The following is a 16,151-nucleotide window of genomic DNA, read 5'->3' as shown; positions in this document are numbered from 1 at the left end:
GAATTCTTCTTCTCTTTGCATTCTCTTCTTCTACTTGGTGGATTTCTGCCAAGTAGTCATTTTGCCTCCTCATAAAATTGGAGACAAATAGATACCTCACAAATGACCAGTATATTTAGACAGAAATAAACACTAGTAATGAGCGAGCGTGCTCGGCACTTGTCGATTGAGCATCGAGCATCGGGGTACTCGGGTACGCTAGTTACTCGATCGAGTAACGGGTGGCGCTCGAGACTTTCTCTCTCTCTCTCTTTCTCTCTCATCGAGTACCAAGCACTCGAGCTTTCTAGTGCTCGATCATCACTAATAAACAACAAACTTCCTCTCCTGCATGATTTTTTTCTTCCCATCGACTCTTATCTGCCAAGTAAGCACTTATGGCAATGGCACCCTGTTGCAGGTTTTCCTTTGCTTTAGCAATATGGTGCAGGAGTAAGCAAGCTTCTTCAACAGGGCCTGTGGCGCAATGGATAACGCGTCTGACTACGGATCAGAAGATTGTAGGTTTGACTCCTACCTGGCTCGAGAATGTTGCCGTGATCGTATAGTGGTTAGTACTCTGCGTTGTGGCCGCAGCAACCCCGGTTCAAATCCGGGTCACGGCATCTTATGCATTCTGCGCAAAGCTTTAAATGAGCTGCTTTTGGATCTTTTGCAATCAGTAAATAGACAACACACTTCATCTCCTGCATGAATTCTTCTTCTCTTTGCATTCTCTTCTTCTACTTGGTGGATTTCTGCCAAGTAGTCATTTTGCCTCCTCATAAAATTGGAGACAAATAGATACCTCACAAATGACCAGTATATTTAGACAGAAATAAACACTAGTAATGAGCGAGCGTGCTCGGCACTTGTCGATTGAGCATCGGGGTACTCGGGTACGCTAGTTACTCGATCGAGTAACGGGTGGCGCTCGAGACTTTCTCTCTCTCTCTCTTTCTCTCTCATCGAGTACCAAGCACTCGAGCTTTCTAGTGCTCGATCATCACTAATAAACAACAAACTTCCTCTCCTGCATGATTTTTTTCTTCCCATCGACTCTTATCTGCCAAGTAAGCACTTATGGCAATGGCACCCTGTTGCAGGTTTTCCTTTGCTTTAGCAATATGGTGCAGGAGTAAGCAAGCTTCTTCAACAGGGCCAGTGGCGCAATGGATAACGCGTCTGACTACGGATCAGAAGATTGTAGGTTCGACTCCTACCTGGCTCGAGAATGTTGCCGTGATCGTATAGTGGTTAGTACTCTGCGTTGTGGCCGCAGCAACCCCGGTTCGAATCCGGGTCACGGCATCTTATGCATTCTGCGCAAAGCTTTAAATGAGCTGCTTTTGGATCTTTTGCAATCAGTAAATAGACAACACACTTCATCTCCTGCATGAATTCTTCTTCTCTTTGCATTCTCTTCTTCTACTTGGTGGATTTCTGCCAAGTAGTCATTTTGCCTCCTCATAAAATTGGAGACAAATAGATACCTCACAAATGACCAGTATATTTAGACAGAAATAAACACTAGTAATGAGCGAGCGTGCTCGGCACTTGTCGATTGAGCATCGAGCATCGGGGTACTCGGGTACGCTAGTTACTCGATCGAGTAACGGGTGGCGCTCGAGACTTTCTCTCTCTCTCTCTTTCTCTCTCATCGAGTACCAAGCACTCGAGCTTTCTAGTGCTCGATCATCACTAATAAACAACAAACTTCCTCTCCTGCATGATTTTTTTCTTCCCATCGACTCTTATCTGCCAAGTAAGCACTTATGGCAATGGCACCCTGTTGCAGGTTTTCCTTTGCTTTAGCAATATGGTGCAGGAGTAAGCAAGCTTCTTCAACAGGGCCAGTGGCGCAATGGATAACGCGTCTGACTACGGATCAGAAGATTGTAGGTTCGACTCCTACCTGGCTCGAGAATGTTGCCGTGATCGTATAGTGGTTAGTACTCTGCGTTGTGGCCGCAGCAACCCCGGTTCGAATCCGGGTCACGGCATCTTATGCATTCTGCGCAAAGCTTTAAATGAGCTGCTTTTGGATCTTTTGCAATCAGTAAATAGACAACACACTTCATCTCCTGCATGAATTCTTCTTCTCTTTGCATTCTCTTCTTCTACTTGGTGGATTTCTGCCAAGTAGTCATTTTGCCTCCTCATAAAATTGGAGACAAATAGATACCTCACAAATGACCAGTATATTTAGACAGAAATAAACACTAGTAATGAGCGAGCGTGCTCGGCACTTGTCGATTGAGCATCGAGCATCGGGGTACTCGGGTACGCTAGTTACTCGATCGAGTAACGGGTGGCGCTCGAGACTTTCTCTCTCTCTCTCTTTCTCTCTCATCGAGTACCAAGCACTCAAGCTTTCTAGTGCTCGATCATCACTAATAAACAACAAACTTCCTCTCCTGCATGATTTTTTTCTTCCCATCGACTCTTATCTGCCAAGTAAGCACTTATGGCAATGGCACCCTGTTGCAGGTTTTCCTTTGCTTTAGCAATATGGTGCAGGAGTAAGCAAGCTTCTTCAACAGGGCCAGTGGCGCAATGGGTAACGCGTCTGACTACGGATCAGAAGATTGTAGGTTCGACTCCTACCTGGCTCGAGAATGTTGCCGTGATCGTATAGTGGTTAGTACTCTGCGTTGTGGCCGCAGCAACCCCGGTTCGAATCCGGGTCACGGCATCTTATGCATTCTGCGCAAAGCTTTAAATGAGCTGCTTTTGGATCTTTTGCAATCAGTAAATAGACAACACACTTCATCTCCTGCATGAATTCTTCTTCTCTTTGCATTCTCTTCTTCTACTTGGTGGATTTCTGCCAAGTAGTCATTTTGCCTCCTCATAAAATTGGAGACAAATAGATACCTCACAAATGACCAGTATATTTAGACAGAAATAAACACTAGTAATGAGCGAGCGTGCTCGGCACTTGTCGATTGAGCATCGAGCATCGGGGTACTCGGGTACGCTAGTTACTCGATCGAGTAACGGGTGGCGCTCGAGACTTTCTCTCTCTCTCTCTTTCTCTCTCATCGAGTACCAAGCACTCGAGCTTTCTAGTGCTCGATCATCACTAATAAACAACAAACTTCCTCTCCTGCATGATTTTTTTCTTCCCATCGACTCTTATCTGCCAAGTAAGCACTTATGGCAATGGCACCCTGTTGCAGGTTTTCCTTTGCTTTAGCAATATGGTGCAGGAGTAAGCAAGCTTCTTCAACAGGGCCAGTGGCGCAATGGATAACGCGTCTGACTACGGATCAGAAGATTGTAGGTTCGACTCCTACCTGGCTCGAGAATGTTGCCGTGATCGTATAGTGGTTAGTACTCTGTGTTGTGGCTGCAGCAACCCCGGTTCGAATCCGGGTCACGGCATCTTATGCATTCTGCGCAAAGCTTTAAATGAGCTGCTTTTGGATCTTTTGCAATCAGTAAATAGACAACACACTTCATCTCCTGCATGAATTCTTCTTCTCTTTGCATTCTCTTCTTCTACTTGGTGGATTTCTGCCAAGTAGTCATTTTGCCTCCTCATAAAATTGGAGACAAATAGATACCTCACAAATGACCAGTATATTTAGACAGAAATAAACACTAGTAATGAGCGAGCGTGCTCGGCACTTGTCGATTGAGCATCGAGCATCGGGGTACTCGGGTACGCTAGTTACTCGATCGAGTAACGGGTGGCGCTCGAGACTTTCTCTCTCTCTCTCTTTCTCTCTCATCGAGTACCAAGCACTCGAGCTTTCTAGTGCTCGATCATCACTAATAAACAACAAACTTCCTCTCCTGCATGATTTTTTTCTTCCCATCGACTCTTATCTGCCAAGTAAGCACTTATGGCAATGGCACCCTGTTGCAGGTTTTCCTTTGCTTTAGCAATATGGTGCAGGAGTAAGCAAGCTTCTTCAACAGGGCCAGTGGCGCAATGGATAACGCGTCTGACTACAGATCAGAAGATTGTAGGTTCGACTCCTACCTGGCTCGAGAATGTTTCCGTGATCGTATAGTGGTTAGTACTCTGCGTTGTGGCCGCAGCAACCCCGGTTCGAATCAGGGTCACGGCATCTTATGCATTCTGCGCAAAGCTTTAAATGAGCTGCTTTTGGATCTTTTGCAATCAGTAAATAGACAACACACTTCATCTCCTGCATGAATTCTTCTTCTCTTTGCATTCTCTTCTTCTACTTGGTGGATTTCTGCCAAGTAGTCATTTTGCCTCCTCATAAAATTGGAGACAAATAGATACCTCACAAATGACCAGTATATTTAGACAGAAATAAACACTAGTAATGAGCGAGCGTGCTCGGCACTTGTCGATTGAGCATCGGGGTACTCGGGTACGCTAGTTACTCGATCGAGTAACGGGTGGCGCTCGAGACTTTCTCTCTCTCTTTCTCTCTCATCGAGTACCAAGCACTCGAGCTTTCTAGTGCTCGATCATCACTAATAAACAACAAACTTCCTCTCCTGCATGATTTTTTTCTTCCCATCGACTCTTATCTGCCAAGTAAGCACTTATGGCAATGGCACCCTGTTGCAGGTTTTCCTTTGCTTTAGCAATATGGTGCAGGAGTAAGCAAGCTTCTTCAACAGGGCCAGTGGCGCAATGGATAACGCGTCTGACTACGGATCAGAAGATTGTAGGTTCGACTCCTACCTGGCTCGAGAATGTTGCCGTGATCGTATAGTGGTTAGTACTCTGCGTTGTGGCCGCAGCAACCCCGGTTCGAATCCGGGTCACGGCATCTTATGCATTCTGCGCAAAGCTTTAAATGAGCTGCTTTTGGATCTTTTGCAATCAGTAAATAGACAACACACTTCATCTCCTGCATGAATTCTTCTTCTCTTTGCATTCTCTTCTTCTACTTGGTGGATTTCTGCCAAGTAGTCATTTTGCCTCCTCATAAAATTGGAGACAAATAGATACCTCACAAATGACCAGTATATTTAGACAGAAATAAACACTAGTAATGAGCGAGCGTGCTCGGCACTTGTCGATTGAGCATCGAGCATCGGGGTACTCGGGTACGCTAGTTACTCGATCGAGTAACGGGTGGCGCTCGAGACTTTCTCTCTCTCTCTCTTTCTCTCTCATCGAGTACCAAGCACTCGAGCTTTCTAGTGCTCGATCATCACTAATAAACAACAAACTTCCTCTCCTGCATGATTTTTTTCTTCCCATCGACTCTTATCTGCCAAGTAAGCACTTATGGCAATGGCACCCTGTTGCAGGTTTTCCTTTGCTTTAGCAATATGGTGCAGGAGTAAGCAAGCTTCTTCAACAGGGCCAGTGGCGCAATGGATAACGCGTCTGACTACGGATCAGAAGATTGTAGGTTCGACTCCTACCTGGCTCGAGAATGTTGCCGTGATCGTATAGTGGTTAGTACTCTGCGTTGTGGCCGCAGCAACCCCGGTTCAAATCCGGATCACGGCATCTTATGCATTCTGCGCAAAGCTTTAAATGAGCTGCTTTTGGATCTTTTGCAATCAGTAAATAGACAACACACTTCATCTCCTGCATGAATTCTTCTTCTCTTTGCATTCTCTTCTTCTACTTGGTGGATTTCTGCCAAGTAGTCATTTTGCCTCCTCATAAAATTGGAGACAAATAGATACCTCACAAATGACCAGTATATTTAGACAGAAATAAACACTAGTAATGAGCGAGCGTGCTCGGCACTTGTCGATTGAGCATCGAGCATCGGGGTACTCGGGTACGCTAGTTACTCGATCGAGTAACGGGTGGCGCTCGAGACTTTCTCTCTCTCTCTCTTTCTCTCTCATCGAGTACCAAGCACTCGAGCTTTCTAGTGCTCGATCATCACTAATAAACAACAAACTTCCTCTCCTGCATGATTTTTTTCTTCCCATCGACTCTTATCTGCCAAGTAAGCACTTATGGCAATGGCACCCTGTTGCAGGTTTTCCTTTGCTTTAGCAATATGGTGCAGGAGTAAGCAAGCTTCTTCAACAGGGCCAGTGGCGCAATGGATAACACGTCTGACTACGGATCAGAAGATTGTAGGTTCGACTCCTACCTGGCTCGAGAATGTTGCCGTGATCGTATAGTGGTTAGTACTCTGCGTTGTGGCCGCAGCAACCCCGGTTCGAATCCGGGTCACGGCATCTTATGCATTCTGCGCAAAGCTTTAAATGAGCTGCTTTTGGATCTTTTGCAATCAGTAAATAGACAACACACTTCATCTCCTGCATGAATTCTTCTTCTCTTTGCATTCTCTTCTTCTACTTGGTGGATTTCTGCCAAGTAGTCATTTTGCCTCCTCATAAAATTGGAGACAAATAGATACCTCACAAATGACCAGTATATTTAGACAGAAATAAACACTAGTAATGAGCGAGCGTGCTCGGCACTTGTCGATTGAGCATCGAGCATCGGGGTACTCGGGTACGCTAGTTACTCGATCGAGTAACGGGTGGCGCTCGAGACTTTCTCTCTCTCTCTCTTTCTCTCTCATCGAGTACCAAGCACTCGAGCTTTCTAGTGCTCGATCATCACTAATAAACAACAAACTTCCTCTCCTGCATGATTTTTTTCTTCCCATCGACTCTTATCTGCCAAGTAAGCACTTATGGCAATGGCACCCTGTTGCAGGTTTTCCTTTGCTTTAGCAATATGGTGCAGGAGTAAGCAAGCTTCTTCAACAGGGCCTGTGGTGCAATGGATAACGCGTCTGACTACGGATCAGAAGATTGTAGGTTCGACTCCTACCTGGCTCGAGAATGTTGCCGTGATCGTATAGTGGTTAGTACTCTGCGTTGTGGCCGCAGCAACCCCGGTTCGAATCCGGGTCACGGCATCTTATGCATTCTGCGCAAAGCTTTAAATGAGCTGCTTTTGGATCTTTTGCAATCAGTAAATAGACAACACACTTCATCTCCTGCATGAATTCTTCTTCTCTTTGCATTCTCTTCTTCTACTTGGTGGATTTCTGCCAAGTAGTCATTTTGCCTCCTCATAAAATTGGAGACAAATAGATACCTCACAAATGACCAGTATATTTAGACAGAAATAAACACTAGTAATGAGCGAGCGTGCTCGGCACTTGTCGATTGAGCATCGAGCATCGGGGTACTCGGGTACGCTAGTTACTCGATCGAGTAACGGGTGGCGCTCGAGACTTTCTCTCTCTCTCTCTTTCTCTCTCATCGAGTACCAAGCACTCGAGCTTTCTAGTGCTCGATCATCACTAATAAACAACAAACTTCCTCTCCTGCATGATTTTTTTCTTCCCATCGACTCTTATCTGCCAAGTAAGCACTTATGGCAATGGCACCCTGTTGCAGGTTTTCCTTTGCTTTAGCAATATGGTGCAGGAGTAAGCAAGCTTCTTCAACAGGGCCAGTGGCGCAATGGATAACGCGTCTGACTACGGATCAGAAGATTGTAGGTTCGACTCCTACCTGGCTCGAGAATGTTGCCGTGATCGTATAGTGGTTAGTACTCTGCGTTGTGGCCGCAGCAACCCCGGTTCAAATCCGGGTCACGGCATCTTATGCATTCTGCGCAAAGCTTTAAATGAGCTGCTTTTGGATCTTTTGCAATCAGTAAATAGACAACACACTTCATCTCCTGCATGAATTCTTCTTCTCTTTGCATTCTCTTCTTCTACTTGGTGGATTTCTGCCAAGTAGTCATTTTGCCTCCTCATAAAATTGGAGACAAATAGATACCTCACAAATGACCAGTATATTTAGACAGAAATAAACACTAGTAATGAGCGAGCGTGCTCGGCACTTGTCGATTGAGCATCGAGCATCGGGGTACTCGGGTACGCTAGTTACTCGATCGAGTAACGGGTGGCGCTCGAGACTTTCTCTCTCTCTCTCTTTCTCTCTCATCGAGTACCAAGCACTCGAGCTTTCTAGTGCTCGATCATCACTAATAAACAACAAACTTCCTCTCCTGCATGATTTTTTTCTTCCCATCGACTCTTATCTGCCAAGTAAGCACTTATGGCAATGGCACCCTGTTGCAGGTTTTCCTTTGCTTTAGCAATATGGTGCAGGAGTAAGCAAGCTTCTTCAACAGGGCCAGTGGCGCAATGGATAACGCGTCTGACTACGGATCAGAAGATTGTAGGTTCGACTCCTACCTGGCTCGAGAATGTTGCCGTGATCGTATAGTGGTTAGTACTCTGCGTTGTGGCCGCAGCAACCCCGGTTCGAATCCGGGTCACGGCATCTTATGCATTCTGCGCAAAGCTTTAAATGAGCTGCTTTTGGATCTTTTGCAATCAGTAAATAGACAACACACTTCATCTCCTGCATGAATTCTTCTTCTCTTTGCATTCTCTTCTTCTACTTGGTGGATTTCTGCCAAGTAGTCATTTTGCCTCCTCATAAAATTGGAGACAAATAGATACCTCACAAATGACCAGTATATTTAGACAGAAATAAACACTAGTAATGAGCGAGCGTGCTCGGCACTTGTCGATTGAGCATCAAGCATCGGGGTACTCGGGTACGCTAGTTACTCGATCGAGTAACGGGTGGCGCTCGAGACTTTCTCTCTCTCTCTCTTTCTCTCTCATCGAGTACCAAGCACTTGAGCTTTCTAGTGCTCGATCATCACTAATAAACAACAAACTTCCTCTCCTGCATGATTTTTTTCTTCCCATCGACTCTTATCTGCCAAGTAAGCACTTATGGCAATGGCACCCTGTTGCAGGTTTTCCTTTGCTTTAGCAATATGGTGCAGGAGTAAGAAAGCTTCTTCAACAGGGCCAGTGGCGCAATGGATAACGCGTCTGACTACGGATCAGAAGATTGTAGGTTCGACTCCTACCTGGCTCGAGAATGTTGCCGTGATCGTATAGTGGTTAGTACTCTGCGTTGTGGCCGCAGCAACCCCGGTTCGAATCCGGGTCACGGCATCTTATGCATTCTGCGCAAAGCTTTAAATGAGCTGCTTTTGGATCTTTTGCAATCAGTAAATAGACAACACACTTCATCTCCTGCATGAATTCTTCTTCTCTTTGCATTCTCTTCTTCTACTTGGTGGATTTCTGCCAAGTAGTCATTTTGCCTCCTCATAAAATTGGAGACAAATAGATACCTCACAAATGACCAGTATATTTAGACAGAAATAAACACTAGTAATGAGCGAGCGTGCTCGGCACTTGTCGATTGAGCATCGAGCATCGGGGTACTCGGGTACGCTAGTTACTCGATCGAGTAACGGGTGGCGCTCGAGACTTTCTCTCTCTCTCTCTTTCTCTCTCATCGAGTACCAAGCACTCGAGCTTTCTAGTGCTCGATCATCACTAATAAACAACAAACTTCCTCTCCTGCATGATTTTTTTCTTCCCATCGACTCTTATCTGCCAAGTAAGCACTTATGGCAATGGCACCCTGTTGCAGGTTTTCCTTTGCTTTAGCAATATGGTGCAGGAGTAAGCAAGCTTCTTCAACAGGGCCAGTGGCGCAATGGATAACGCGTCTGACTACGGATCAGAAGATTGTAGGTTCGACTCCTACCTGGCTCGAGAATGTTGCCGTGATCGTATAGTGGTTAGTACTCTGCGTTGTGGCCGCAGCAACCCCGGTTCGAATCCGGGTCACGGCATCTTATGCATTCTGCGCAAAGCTTTAAATGAGCTTCTTTTGGATCTTTTGCAATCAGTAAATAGACAACACACTTCATCTCCTGCATGAATTCTTCTTCTCTTTGCATTCTCTTCTTCTACTTGGTGGATTTCTGCCAAGTAGTCATTTTGCCTCCTCATAAAATTGGAGACAAATAGATACCTCACAAATGACCAGTATATTTAGACAGAAATAAACACTAGTAATGAGCGAGCGTGCTCGGCACTTGTCGATTGAGCATCGAGCATCGGGGTACTCGGGTACGCTAGTTACTCGATCGAGTAACGGGTGGCGCTCGAGACTTTCTCTCTCTCTCTCTTTCTCTCTCATCGAGTACCAAGCACTCGAGCTTTCTAGTGCTCGATCATCACTAATAAACAACAAACTTCCTCTCCTGCATGATTTTTTTCTTCCCATCGACTCTTATCTGCCAAGTAAGCACTTATGGCAATGGCACCCTGTTGCAGGTTTTCCTTTGCTTTAGCAATATGGTGCAGGAGTAAGCAAGCTTCTTCAACAGGGCCAGTGGCGCAATGGATAACGCGTCTGACTACGGATCAGAAGATTGTAGGTTCGACTCCTACCTGGCTCGAGAATGTTGCCGTGATCGTATAGTGGTTAGTACTCTGCGTTGTGGCCGCAGCAACCCCGGTTCGAATCCGGGTCACGGCATCTTATGCATTCTGCGCAAAGCTTTAAATGAGCTGCTTTTGGATCTTTTGCAATCAGTAAATAGACAACACACTTCATCTCCTGCATGAATTCTTCTTCTCTTTGCATTCTCTTCTTCTACTTGGTGGATTTCTGCCAAGTAGTCATTTTGCCTCCTCATAAAATTGGAGACAAATAGATACCTCACAAATGACCAGTATATTTAGACAGAAATAAACACTAGTAATGAGCGAGCGTGCTCGGCACTTGTCGATTGAGCATCAAGCATCGGGGTACTCGGGTACGCTAGTTACTCGATCGAGTAACGGGTGGCGCTCGAGACTTTCTCTCTCTCTCTCTTTCTCTCTCATCGAGTACCAAGCACTTGAGCTTTCTAGTGCTCGATCATCACTAATAAACAACAAACTTCCTCTCCTGCATGATTTTTTTCTTCCCATCGACTCTTATCTGCCAAGTAAGCACTTATGGCAATGGCACCCTGTTGCAGGTTTTCCTTTGCTTTAGCAATATGGTGCAGGAGTAAGCAAGCTTCTTCAACAGGGCCAGTGGCGCAATGGATAACGCGTCTGACTACGGATCAGAAGATTGTAGGTTCGACTCCTACCTGGCTCGAGAATGTTGCCGTGATCGTATAGTGGTTAGTACTCTGCGTTGTGGCCGCAGCAACCCCGGTTCGAATCCGGGTCACGGCATCTTATGCATTCTGCGCAAAGCTTTAAATGAGCTGCTTTTGGATCTTTTGCAATCAGTAAATAGACAACACACTTCATCTCCTGCATGAATTCTTCTTCTCTTTGCATTCTCTTCTTCTACTTGGTGGATTTCTGCCAAGTAGTCATTTTGCCTCCTCATAAAATTGGAGACAAATAGATACCTCACAAATGACCAGTATATTTAGACAGAAATAAACACTAGTAATGAGCGAGCGTGCTCGGCACTTGTCGATTGAGCATCGAGCATCGGGGTACTCGGGTACACTAGTTACTCGATCGAGTAACGGGTGGCGCTCGAGACTTTCTCTCTCTCTCTCTTTCTCTCTCATCGAGTACCAAGCACTCGAGCTTTCTAGTGCTCGATCATCACTAATAAACAACAAACTTCCTCTCCTGCATGATTTTTTTCTTCCCATCGACTCTTATCTGCCAAGTAAGCACTTATGGCAATGGCACCCTGTTGCAGGTTTTCCTTTGCTTTAGCAATATGGTGCAGGAGTAAGCAAGCTTCTTCAACAGGGCCAGTGGCGCAATGGATAACGCGTCTGACTACGGATCAGAAGATTGTAGGTTCGACTCCTACCTGGCTCGAGAATGTTGCCGTGATCGTATAGTGGTTAGTACTCTGCGTTGTGGCCGCAGCAACCCCGGTTCGAATCCGGGTCACAGCATCTTATGCATTCTGCGCAAAGCTTTAAATGAGCTGCTTTTGGATCTTTTGCAATCAGTAAATAGACAACACACTTCATCTCCTGCATGAATTCTTCTTCTCTTTGCATTCTCTTCTTCTACTTGGTGGATTTCTGCCAAGTAGTCATTTTGCCTCCTCATAAAATTGGAGACAAATAGATACCTCACAAATGACCAGTATATTTAGACAGAAATAAACACTAGTAATGAGCGAGCGTGCTCGGCACTTGTCGATTGAGCATCGAGCATCGGGGTACTCGGGTACGCTAGTTACTCGATCGAGTAACGGGTGGCGCTCGAGACTTTCTCTCTCTCTCTCTTTCTCTCTCATCGAGTACCAAGCACTCGAGCTTTCTAGTGCTCGATCATCACTAATAAACAACAAACTTCCTCTCCTGCATGATTTTTTTCTTCCCATCGACTCTTATCTGCCAAGTAAGCACTTATGGCAATGGCACCCTGTTGCAGGTTTTCCTTTGCTTTAGCAATATGGTGCAGGAGTAAGCAAGCTTCTTCAACAGGGCCAGTGGCGCAATGGATAACGCGTCTGACTACGGATCAGAAGATTGTAGGTTCGACTCCTACCTGGCTCGAGAATGTTGCCGTGATCGTATAGTGGTTAGTACTCTGCGTTGTGGCCGCAGCAACCCCGGTTCGAATCCGGGTCACGGCATCTTATGCATTCTGCGCAAAGCTTTAAATGAGCTTCTTTTGGATCTTTTGCAATCAGTAAATAGACAACACACTTCATCTCCTGCATGAATTCTTCTTCTCTTTGCATTCTCTTCTTCTACTTGGTGGATTTCTGCCAAGTAGTCATTTTGCCTCCTCATAAAATTGGAGACAAATAGATACCTCACAAATGACCAGTATATTTAGACAGAAATAAACACTAGTAATGAGCGAGCGTGCTCGGCACTTGTCGATTGAGCATCGAGCATCGGGGTACTCGGGTACGCTAGTTACTCGATCGAGTAACGGGTGGCGCTCGAGACTTTCTCTCTCTCTCTCTTTCTCTCTCATCGAGTACCAAGCACTCGAGCTTTCTAGTGCTCGATCATCACTAATAAACAACAAACTTCCTCTCCTGCATGATTTTTTTCTTCCCATCGACTCTTATCTGCCAAGCAAGCACTTATGGCAATGGCACCCTGTTGCAGGTTTTCCTTTGCTTTAGCAATATGGTGCAGGAGTAAGCAAGCTTCTTCAACAGGGCCAGTGGCGCAATGGATAACGCGTCTGACTACGGATCAGAAGATTGTAGGTTCGACTCCTACCTGGCTCGAGAATGTTGCCGTGATCGTATAGTGGTTAGTACTCTGCGTTGTGGCCGCAGCAACCCCGGTTCGAATCCGGGTCACGGCATCTTATGCATTCTGCGCAAAGCTTTAAATGAGCTGCTTTTGGATCTTTTGCAATCAGTAAATAGACAACACACTTCATCTCCTGCATGAATTCTTCTTCTCTTTGCATTCTCTTCTTCTACTTGGTGGATTTCTGCCAAGTAGTCATTTTGCCTCCTCATAAAATTGGAGACAAATAGATACCTCACAAATGACCAGTATATTTAGACAGAAATAAACACTAGTAATGAGCGAGCGTGCTCGGCACTTGTCGATTGAGCATCGAGCATCGGGGTACTCGGGTACGCTAGTTACTCGATCGAGTAACGGGTGGCGCTCGAGACTTTCTCTCTCTCTCTCTTTCTCTCTCATCGAGTACCAAGCACTTGAGCTTTCTAGTGCTCGATCATCACTAATAAACAACAAACTTCCTCTCCTGCATGATTTTTTTCTTCCCATCGACTCTTATCTGCCAAGTAAGCACTTATGGCAATGGCACCCTGTTGCAGGTTTTCCTTTGCTTTAGCAATATGGTGCAGGAGTAAGCAAGCTTCTTCAACAGGGCCAGTGGCGCAATGGATAACGCGTCTGACTACGGATCAGAAGATTGTAGGTTCGACTCCTACCTGGCTCGAGAATGTTGCCGTGATCGTATAGTGGTTAGTACTCTGCGTTATGGCCGCAGCAACCCTGGTTCTAATCCGGGTCACGGCATCTTATGCATTCTGCGCAAAGCTTTAAATGAGCTGCTTTTGGATCTTTTGCAATCAGTAAATAGACAACACACTTCATCTCCTGCATGAATTCTTCTTCTCTTTGCATTCTCTTCTTCTACTTGGTGGATTTCTGCCAAGTAGTCATTTTGCCTCCTCATAAAATTGGAGACAAATAGATACCTCACAAATGACCAGTATATTTAGACAGAAATAAACACTAGTAATGAGCGAGCGTGCTCGGCACTTGTCGATTGAGCATCGAGCATCGGGGTACTCGGGTACGCTAGTTACTCGATCGAGTAACGGGTGGCGCTCGAGACTTTCTCTCTCTCTCTCTTTCTCTCTCATCGAGTACCAAGCACTCGAGCTTTCTAGTGCTCGATCATCACTAATAAACAACAAACTTCCTCTCCTGCATGATTTTTTTCTTCCCATCGACTCTTATCTGCCAAGTAAGCACTTATGGCAATGGCACCCTGTTGCAGGTTTTCCTTTGCTTTAGCAATATGGTGCAGGAGTAAGCAAGCTTCTTCAACAGGGCCAGTGGCGCAATGGATAACGCGTCTGACTACGGATCAGAAGATTGTAGGTTCGACTCCTACCTGGCTCGAGAATGTTGCCGTGATTGTATAGTGGTTAGTACTCTGCGTTGTGGCCGCAGCAACCCCGGTTCGAATCCGGGTCACGGCATCTTATGCATTCTGCGCAAAGCTTTAAATGAGCTGCTTTTGGATCTTTTGCAATCAGTAAATAGACAACACACTTCATCTCCTGCATGAATTCTTCTTCTCTTTGCATTCTCTTCTTCTACTTGGTGGATTTCTGCCAAGTTGTCATTTTGCCTCCTCATAAAATTGGAGACAAATAGATACCTCACAAATGACCAGTATATTTAGACAGAAATAAACACTAGTAATGAGCGAGCGTGCTCGGCACTTGTCGATTGAGCATCGAGCATCGGGGTACTCGGGTACGCTAGTTACTCGATCGAGTAACGGGTGGCGCTCGAGACTTTCTCTCTCTCTCTCTTTCTCTCTCATCGAGTACCAAGCACTCGAGCTTTCTAGTGCTCGATCATCACTAATAAACAACAAACTTCCTCTCCTGCATGATTTTTTTCTTCCCATCGACTCTTATCTGCCAAGTAAGCACTTATGGCAATGGCACCCTGTTGCAGGTTTTCCTTTGCTTTAGCAATATGGTGCAGGAGTAAGCAAGCTTCTTCAACAGGGCCAGTGGCGCAATGGATAACGCGTCTGACTACAGATCAGAAGATTGTAGGTTCGACTCCTACCTGGCTCGAGAATGTTGCCGTGATCGTATAGTGGTTAGTACTCTGCGTTGTGGCCGCAGCAACCCCGGTTCGAATCCGGGTCACGGCATCTTATGCATTCTGCGCAAAGCTTTAAATGAGCTGCTTTTGGATCTTTTGCAATCAGTAAATAGACAACACACTTCATCTCCTGCATGAATTCTTCTTCTCTTTGCATTCTCTTCTTCTACTTGGTGGATTTCTGCCAAGTAGTCATTTTGCCTCCTCATAAAATTGGAGACAAATAGATACCTCACAAATGACCAGTATATTTAGACAGAAATAAACACTAGTAATGAGCGAGCGTGCTCGGCACTTGTCGATTGAGCATCGAGCATCGGGGTACTCGGGTACGCTAGTTACTCGATCGAGTAACGGGTGGCGCTCGAGACTTTCTCTCTCTCTCTCTTTCTCTCTCATCGAGTACCAAGCACTCGAGCTTTCTAGTGCTCGATCATCACTAATAAACAACAAACTTCCTCTCCTGCATGATTTTTTTCTTCCCATCGACTCTTATCTGCCAAGTAAGCACTTATGGCAATGGCACCCTGTTGCAGGTTTTCCTTTGCTTTAGCAATATGGTGCAGGAGTAAGCAAGCTTCTTCAACAGGGCCAGTGGCGCAATGGATAACGCGTCTGACTACGGATCAGAAGATTGTAGGTTCGACTCCTACCTGGCTCGAGAATGTTGCCGTGATCGTATAGTGGTTAGTACTCTGCGTTGTGGCCGCAGCAACCCCGTTTCGAATCCGGGTCACGGCATCTTATGCATTCTGCGCAAAGCTTTAAATGAGCTTCTTTTGGATCTTTTGCAATCAGTAAATAGACAACACACTTCATCTCCTGCATGAATTCTTCTTCTCTTTGCATTCTCTTCTTCTACTTGGTGGATTTCTGCCAAGTAGTCATTTTGCCTCCTCATAAAATTGGAGACAAATAGATACCTCACAAATGACCAGTATATTTAGACAGAAATAAACACTAGTAATGAGCGAGCGTGCTCGGCACTTGTCGATTGAGCATCGAGCATCGGGGTACTCGGGTACGCTAGTTACTCGATCGAGTAACGGGTGGCGCTCGAGACTTTCTCTCTCTCTCTCTT

The 16,151-nt window shown here is 45.6% G+C and overlaps 41 non-coding genes across 41 annotated transcripts; all 41 read left to right on the top strand.

Moving 5' to 3' along the window:
- The first annotated feature begins 452 nt into the window (after positions 1 to 452).
- Positions 453 to 525, top strand: TRNAR-ACG (transfer RNA arginine (anticodon ACG)). Its single transcript has one exon. It is a non-coding gene; the product is annotated as a tRNA-Arg (tRNA).
- Positions 526 to 533: 8 nt separating this feature from the next.
- Positions 534 to 605, top strand: TRNAH-GUG (transfer RNA histidin (anticodon GUG)). Its single transcript has one exon. It is a non-coding gene; the product is annotated as a tRNA-His (tRNA).
- A 532-nt stretch (positions 606 to 1,137) lies between these two features.
- On the top strand, positions 1,138 to 1,210 carry TRNAR-ACG (transfer RNA arginine (anticodon ACG)). The gene has a single exon. It is a non-coding gene; the product is annotated as a tRNA-Arg (tRNA).
- Positions 1,211 to 1,218: 8 nt separating this feature from the next.
- On the top strand, positions 1,219 to 1,290 carry TRNAH-GUG (transfer RNA histidin (anticodon GUG)). The gene has a single exon. It is a non-coding gene; the product is annotated as a tRNA-His (tRNA).
- Positions 1,291 to 1,829: 539 nt separating this feature from the next.
- On the top strand, positions 1,830 to 1,902 carry TRNAR-ACG (transfer RNA arginine (anticodon ACG)). The gene has a single exon. It is a non-coding gene; the product is annotated as a tRNA-Arg (tRNA).
- Positions 1,903 to 1,910: 8 nt separating this feature from the next.
- Positions 1,911 to 1,982, top strand: TRNAH-GUG (transfer RNA histidin (anticodon GUG)). Its single transcript has one exon. It is a non-coding gene; the product is annotated as a tRNA-His (tRNA).
- Positions 1,983 to 2,521: 539 nt separating this feature from the next.
- Positions 2,522 to 2,594, top strand: TRNAR-ACG (transfer RNA arginine (anticodon ACG)). Its single transcript has one exon. It is a non-coding gene; the product is annotated as a tRNA-Arg (tRNA).
- Positions 2,595 to 2,602: 8 nt separating this feature from the next.
- Positions 2,603 to 2,674, top strand: TRNAH-GUG (transfer RNA histidin (anticodon GUG)). The gene has a single exon. It is a non-coding gene; the product is annotated as a tRNA-His (tRNA).
- A 539-nt stretch (positions 2,675 to 3,213) lies between these two features.
- Positions 3,214 to 3,286, top strand: TRNAR-ACG (transfer RNA arginine (anticodon ACG)). Its single transcript has one exon. It is a non-coding gene; the product is annotated as a tRNA-Arg (tRNA).
- An 8-nt stretch (positions 3,287 to 3,294) lies between these two features.
- On the top strand, positions 3,295 to 3,366 carry TRNAH-GUG (transfer RNA histidin (anticodon GUG)). Its single transcript has one exon. It is a non-coding gene; the product is annotated as a tRNA-His (tRNA).
- Positions 3,367 to 3,905: 539 nt separating this feature from the next.
- On the top strand, positions 3,906 to 3,978 carry TRNAC-ACA (transfer RNA cysteine (anticodon ACA)). Its single transcript has one exon. It is a non-coding gene; the product is annotated as a tRNA-Cys (tRNA).
- Positions 3,979 to 4,586: 608 nt separating this feature from the next.
- Positions 4,587 to 4,659, top strand: TRNAR-ACG (transfer RNA arginine (anticodon ACG)). Its single transcript has one exon. It is a non-coding gene; the product is annotated as a tRNA-Arg (tRNA).
- An 8-nt stretch (positions 4,660 to 4,667) lies between these two features.
- TRNAH-GUG (transfer RNA histidin (anticodon GUG)) lies at positions 4,668 to 4,739 on the top strand. Its single transcript has one exon. It is a non-coding gene; the product is annotated as a tRNA-His (tRNA).
- A 539-nt stretch (positions 4,740 to 5,278) lies between these two features.
- Positions 5,279 to 5,351, top strand: TRNAR-ACG (transfer RNA arginine (anticodon ACG)). The gene has a single exon. It is a non-coding gene; the product is annotated as a tRNA-Arg (tRNA).
- A 619-nt stretch (positions 5,352 to 5,970) lies between these two features.
- TRNAR-ACG (transfer RNA arginine (anticodon ACG)) lies at positions 5,971 to 6,043 on the top strand. The gene has a single exon. It is a non-coding gene; the product is annotated as a tRNA-Arg (tRNA).
- An 8-nt stretch (positions 6,044 to 6,051) lies between these two features.
- Positions 6,052 to 6,123, top strand: TRNAH-GUG (transfer RNA histidin (anticodon GUG)). The gene has a single exon. It is a non-coding gene; the product is annotated as a tRNA-His (tRNA).
- Positions 6,124 to 6,662: 539 nt separating this feature from the next.
- Positions 6,663 to 6,735, top strand: TRNAR-ACG (transfer RNA arginine (anticodon ACG)). The gene has a single exon. It is a non-coding gene; the product is annotated as a tRNA-Arg (tRNA).
- An 8-nt stretch (positions 6,736 to 6,743) lies between these two features.
- Positions 6,744 to 6,815, top strand: TRNAH-GUG (transfer RNA histidin (anticodon GUG)). The gene has a single exon. It is a non-coding gene; the product is annotated as a tRNA-His (tRNA).
- Positions 6,816 to 7,354: 539 nt separating this feature from the next.
- On the top strand, positions 7,355 to 7,427 carry TRNAR-ACG (transfer RNA arginine (anticodon ACG)). Its single transcript has one exon. It is a non-coding gene; the product is annotated as a tRNA-Arg (tRNA).
- Positions 7,428 to 7,435: 8 nt separating this feature from the next.
- Positions 7,436 to 7,507, top strand: TRNAH-GUG (transfer RNA histidin (anticodon GUG)). The gene has a single exon. It is a non-coding gene; the product is annotated as a tRNA-His (tRNA).
- Positions 7,508 to 8,046: 539 nt separating this feature from the next.
- Positions 8,047 to 8,119, top strand: TRNAR-ACG (transfer RNA arginine (anticodon ACG)). The gene has a single exon. It is a non-coding gene; the product is annotated as a tRNA-Arg (tRNA).
- Positions 8,120 to 8,127: 8 nt separating this feature from the next.
- On the top strand, positions 8,128 to 8,199 carry TRNAH-GUG (transfer RNA histidin (anticodon GUG)). Its single transcript has one exon. It is a non-coding gene; the product is annotated as a tRNA-His (tRNA).
- A 539-nt stretch (positions 8,200 to 8,738) lies between these two features.
- TRNAR-ACG (transfer RNA arginine (anticodon ACG)) lies at positions 8,739 to 8,811 on the top strand. Its single transcript has one exon. It is a non-coding gene; the product is annotated as a tRNA-Arg (tRNA).
- Positions 8,812 to 8,819: 8 nt separating this feature from the next.
- TRNAH-GUG (transfer RNA histidin (anticodon GUG)) lies at positions 8,820 to 8,891 on the top strand. The gene has a single exon. It is a non-coding gene; the product is annotated as a tRNA-His (tRNA).
- A 539-nt stretch (positions 8,892 to 9,430) lies between these two features.
- Positions 9,431 to 9,503, top strand: TRNAR-ACG (transfer RNA arginine (anticodon ACG)). The gene has a single exon. It is a non-coding gene; the product is annotated as a tRNA-Arg (tRNA).
- An 8-nt stretch (positions 9,504 to 9,511) lies between these two features.
- On the top strand, positions 9,512 to 9,583 carry TRNAH-GUG (transfer RNA histidin (anticodon GUG)). Its single transcript has one exon. It is a non-coding gene; the product is annotated as a tRNA-His (tRNA).
- A 539-nt stretch (positions 9,584 to 10,122) lies between these two features.
- Positions 10,123 to 10,195, top strand: TRNAR-ACG (transfer RNA arginine (anticodon ACG)). Its single transcript has one exon. It is a non-coding gene; the product is annotated as a tRNA-Arg (tRNA).
- Positions 10,196 to 10,203: 8 nt separating this feature from the next.
- TRNAH-GUG (transfer RNA histidin (anticodon GUG)) lies at positions 10,204 to 10,275 on the top strand. Its single transcript has one exon. It is a non-coding gene; the product is annotated as a tRNA-His (tRNA).
- A 539-nt stretch (positions 10,276 to 10,814) lies between these two features.
- On the top strand, positions 10,815 to 10,887 carry TRNAR-ACG (transfer RNA arginine (anticodon ACG)). The gene has a single exon. It is a non-coding gene; the product is annotated as a tRNA-Arg (tRNA).
- An 8-nt stretch (positions 10,888 to 10,895) lies between these two features.
- Positions 10,896 to 10,967, top strand: TRNAH-GUG (transfer RNA histidin (anticodon GUG)). Its single transcript has one exon. It is a non-coding gene; the product is annotated as a tRNA-His (tRNA).
- Positions 10,968 to 11,506: 539 nt separating this feature from the next.
- TRNAR-ACG (transfer RNA arginine (anticodon ACG)) lies at positions 11,507 to 11,579 on the top strand. The gene has a single exon. It is a non-coding gene; the product is annotated as a tRNA-Arg (tRNA).
- Positions 11,580 to 12,198: 619 nt separating this feature from the next.
- On the top strand, positions 12,199 to 12,271 carry TRNAR-ACG (transfer RNA arginine (anticodon ACG)). Its single transcript has one exon. It is a non-coding gene; the product is annotated as a tRNA-Arg (tRNA).
- Positions 12,272 to 12,279: 8 nt separating this feature from the next.
- TRNAH-GUG (transfer RNA histidin (anticodon GUG)) lies at positions 12,280 to 12,351 on the top strand. The gene has a single exon. It is a non-coding gene; the product is annotated as a tRNA-His (tRNA).
- A 539-nt stretch (positions 12,352 to 12,890) lies between these two features.
- TRNAR-ACG (transfer RNA arginine (anticodon ACG)) lies at positions 12,891 to 12,963 on the top strand. Its single transcript has one exon. It is a non-coding gene; the product is annotated as a tRNA-Arg (tRNA).
- Positions 12,964 to 12,971: 8 nt separating this feature from the next.
- On the top strand, positions 12,972 to 13,043 carry TRNAH-GUG (transfer RNA histidin (anticodon GUG)). Its single transcript has one exon. It is a non-coding gene; the product is annotated as a tRNA-His (tRNA).
- A 539-nt stretch (positions 13,044 to 13,582) lies between these two features.
- TRNAR-ACG (transfer RNA arginine (anticodon ACG)) lies at positions 13,583 to 13,655 on the top strand. The gene has a single exon. It is a non-coding gene; the product is annotated as a tRNA-Arg (tRNA).
- Positions 13,656 to 14,274: 619 nt separating this feature from the next.
- On the top strand, positions 14,275 to 14,347 carry TRNAR-ACG (transfer RNA arginine (anticodon ACG)). Its single transcript has one exon. It is a non-coding gene; the product is annotated as a tRNA-Arg (tRNA).
- Positions 14,348 to 14,355: 8 nt separating this feature from the next.
- TRNAH-GUG (transfer RNA histidin (anticodon GUG)) lies at positions 14,356 to 14,427 on the top strand. The gene has a single exon. It is a non-coding gene; the product is annotated as a tRNA-His (tRNA).
- A 539-nt stretch (positions 14,428 to 14,966) lies between these two features.
- On the top strand, positions 14,967 to 15,039 carry TRNAC-ACA (transfer RNA cysteine (anticodon ACA)). Its single transcript has one exon. It is a non-coding gene; the product is annotated as a tRNA-Cys (tRNA).
- Positions 15,040 to 15,047: 8 nt separating this feature from the next.
- TRNAH-GUG (transfer RNA histidin (anticodon GUG)) lies at positions 15,048 to 15,119 on the top strand. The gene has a single exon. It is a non-coding gene; the product is annotated as a tRNA-His (tRNA).
- A 539-nt stretch (positions 15,120 to 15,658) lies between these two features.
- On the top strand, positions 15,659 to 15,731 carry TRNAR-ACG (transfer RNA arginine (anticodon ACG)). The gene has a single exon. It is a non-coding gene; the product is annotated as a tRNA-Arg (tRNA).
- The last annotated feature ends 420 nt before the right edge of the window (positions 15,732 to 16,151 follow it).

Source organism: Phyllobates terribilis, unplaced genomic scaffold, assembly GCF_046119375.1.
Source record: "Phyllobates terribilis strain yellow unplaced genomic scaffold, ASM4611937v1 Scaffold_11__3_contigs__length_659146591, whole genome shotgun sequence".
Lineage (NCBI taxonomy): Eukaryota > Metazoa > Chordata > Amphibia > Anura > Dendrobatidae > Phyllobates > Phyllobates terribilis.
The sequence above is the reverse complement of the archived record's forward strand: the minus strand, read 5'-3'. Positions and strand labels throughout refer to the sequence as shown.